At 32.4% G+C, this 3,269-nt stretch overlaps 1 long non-coding RNA gene across 1 annotated transcript in view; it reads right to left on the reverse strand.

Annotated features, from left to right (window-relative positions):
* Positions 1-305: 305 nt before the first annotated feature.
* Positions 306-3,269, reverse strand: part of LOC108362658 (uncharacterized) — a 9,549-nt gene continuing 6,585 nt past the window's right edge. Inside the window, exon 2 of the long non-coding RNA XR_001847502.1 lies at positions 306-669. This is a non-coding gene — a long non-coding RNA (uncharacterized LOC108362658). The remainder of the gene's footprint in view (positions 670-3,269) is intronic.

Genomic DNA, 3,269 nt, shown 5'->3' on the forward strand with positions numbered 1-3,269 from the left:
TACAAAATTTTGTAGACTTACATATGCGAATTTGTCCGTTACAACGGTTGCCGCCTTCCTTCGTAGTAGTTGTAAGAAATTCAGCTACGTTTAATACGCAGAACTATGGGCTGTTTGAGCAAGCGCTGCCGTAAAAATTTTATATTACAATTGCTTTTTTAACGCCAAGTTTTAATGGCGCTTTCGGTGCGCTGTTCAAGTTGTATATAATAAATATTAACGCATGAACAGAATGTGTGAATAAGTTGTAGTCTTTAATTAATTGTGTATTTTCTTTTTTTTTTTTGTTATGCTCTATATCATTAAAGTCGATGACTTTTTTCTTATTCTTCAGCAATGCGATTCTTCCACTATAATAATTTTAAATGCCGATCTGCTGCTGTTTTCTTATATTCATCAATTTATTTACGTATGTACGAATATGTTTTTTTTTTTGTTTTTTTTTTTCCACGCGTATTTTCAAAACTATTTATTGCCGTAGAAAATTTGTGTTGATTACTAAGTAAATTATGGGTTTTTTGATTACTGCCGCTTTTTATAGCTGTTTATAATGAAATTGTTATTTTAACACTATGAAATTTAATGTAGACACTTTAGTAGTTGTTTCACTTATTTTTTGTTGACTGTATCGCCTTTTTTTTTGGTGTAGAAACACTTTTAATTGCAATGCTAGATTTTTTAAAAGAAAATTAATTATCTTGTTACATATTTTGTTTTTTTTTTTTTGTTCTTCAACAACTTCAGCAACAAACTGTCGACGAGTGGTGATCTACGCGTTGATTTGCAATTTGCTTAAATGTATGTAAATCTGCATGCATACATACATATTTTACACTGTGTACATTTGTTTGCCAGCTTCTTGTGTTAGTGAATTTCTCGTTTTAAATATTTAGCTGAGCCTAGCGTTTATTGTTTTTATTACAATTATTTTGAGTTTACTTAGAAAAGAATTATTTTTGTATTTATACCCGTACATACATACATACATACATATTTACCTCAAGATGTTTTCAATTAATTGTTCGTAATTGCGAAAAAATTCGCAGCTGTGGGCGCCATATCGATTAACATGTGATTAGAAAAATTAAATATTTAAACAAACAGTGGAACCCGTGAGTATGAACATTGCAAGTTGAGTAAGCAATGGAAGAAAAGTTTACGTGGAATTAAAAAGGAAATATTATACACAAAATGAATACATATGTATGCATGTTCAAGGCTATTTTTACGGACACTCAGAGGTGCCCTCCCGTCAGTCACTTCATTAAGCATCTAAACTTCAAACGGAAGAATATCGAACATACAAACCACGACTGAGTAGAAACTATATTTTGAATAAAAAATCAGCTGGGAAAGTGGTTAGGGGCGTGTACTAGCACTCAGCAGGGTCCATATTCGATTCCAGGTCCGCACAATATTTAAAAAAAATACATATATAAGAAAAAAGTTGTTTTCTTATAACGGTCGTCTCTCAGCAGACAAAAGAGCTTCTCATAAAAAAATTATTTTCTGTTCAGCGGTGACAACATCAAGGCGCAGACCACAAATTCGAGGAAAACCTCGCTCAGATACTAGACATAAATGTAAGCTCCAATTTTTGTTTGTTTATTTTTTAGATAAAAGCCAAATTTTAATTAAGAGATCAAAAATAAATCAGTCAATACTAATCGGAGGAATAAATAAACGCTATGTAGCTAATTTATAAGTTATTCAACATCTATAAAATGGGGGGCTCATCAAATAAAAACCACGTCGTAAAGTCGCATTTTTTACTCACTTAAAAAAAAAAATACTTTCACGTTCAATATCACTCAGTTTTTGTGTAATATTTATTGCCACTTAAATTAAAATGTAATAATATAATTTGATAACGACATCTCTTAATAAAAAATAATAATTACAATAAAACCTGCATAAGTAATCCCACCCCGGCTATGTTAATAACCAAAATTGTCAAAAATGACATGGAGAACAGCTGCTTCAAGAGAGCTCTGTGGGACATTTATCCGCAAAAGGCTGCTCTTTCGTCGGCATTGTCAGCCGGCAGCGTCATCGGTGCAGATTTCTTCGAAAACGGGAAAAGAGAAATTTAAGACTTTGATTTGAACGAAATGTAATTACAACAATCGAAGGATAAGTTATGGAAAGTTAGTGCCGAGTTGTTGCCCGAATTGTGTGAAAAAGTCATCGAAAATTCCCTCACAAATATTAAAAAAAAAATAAAAAAATTGGAATGAATAATTAATTTCTTATAAACTATTAGGCCTATCGAAAAGAGGGAGAGGAAAACTATAGTCTATATAGGTGGACTAAAAAATTTAATTTGAAAAATTTATGTAGTCTGTTAAAGCTGTTCAGAAAAGCGGACGCACTTAGCGGGTTTCACTGTAGTTTGAGATGAAAGTATGTATGTAATTCTGCGCATTGTTACTTTAGAGGAAATCAAAAAAAAAAAACTTAATTAAAATATTAAAATATTTACTCGAGGATGCATAATGACGCCATTTTGGTGCCCCATAGCCCAGCGCCAATTGACGATCGTGTTGATGACGGCGCTGTGACAACACGTAACAAGTACCGTTGTGCGATTATGTTGTTGACATTTCAAGGTGTATGTATGTTATGTATGTATCTACATGTGAGTGAGTGTCAGACAGTGCGTTTACTTGGCGGGTATGCTTGACAAATGTTTAGCGCGTGCTTTGCCCACTAAACCAATCAGCCAAAAAGTAAACACACACAAGCGGTGGCTGACAGGAGGCCAAGCGAAGCCAGCAACAAACTAATGGCCAAACAATTCAAATGGTTGTATGCATGGTGGAATAATAACAAGGTGTTGTCAGTAGCGACGTGTTTGTTGTGATTTTGACAAGATCGGCATGCTTATTTTCAGTGCTGCCGATCTTAATTTTTATACTACTATTCGTTGGGAAATAGTATCTAAAATACTCCAATTTAGTAATTCGTTTTATCGCAATTTTTAAAGAACTTGGTGTTTTCAGAACAATATTAATATTTAAAATTGCTGGATTTGTATAATTTTTGTACTCAAAAAGTAGAAAAATAAAAGATATCGTGGTTATCAATGGAGAAAAACTTTCACAAAAATAGTATGGAAAGGTGATTTTTTATATTAAATAACTTTTGCTGCATTGTCATAATATTGAGCCAAATGAACTACTGATACATTAGAATAGAGTGGTGGCATGGTTAAATTAGGAATTCGTTTATATTATCGATATTTATGTGTTTTAATCTATTTAGAATAT

The sequence above is a fragment of the Rhagoletis zephyria genome, unplaced genomic scaffold (assembly GCF_001687245.7).
Source record: "Rhagoletis zephyria isolate East Lansing unplaced genomic scaffold, Rhagoletis_zephyria_1.1 Rzeph_scaffold_01063, whole genome shotgun sequence".
Lineage (NCBI taxonomy): Eukaryota > Metazoa > Arthropoda > Insecta > Diptera > Tephritidae > Rhagoletis > Rhagoletis zephyria.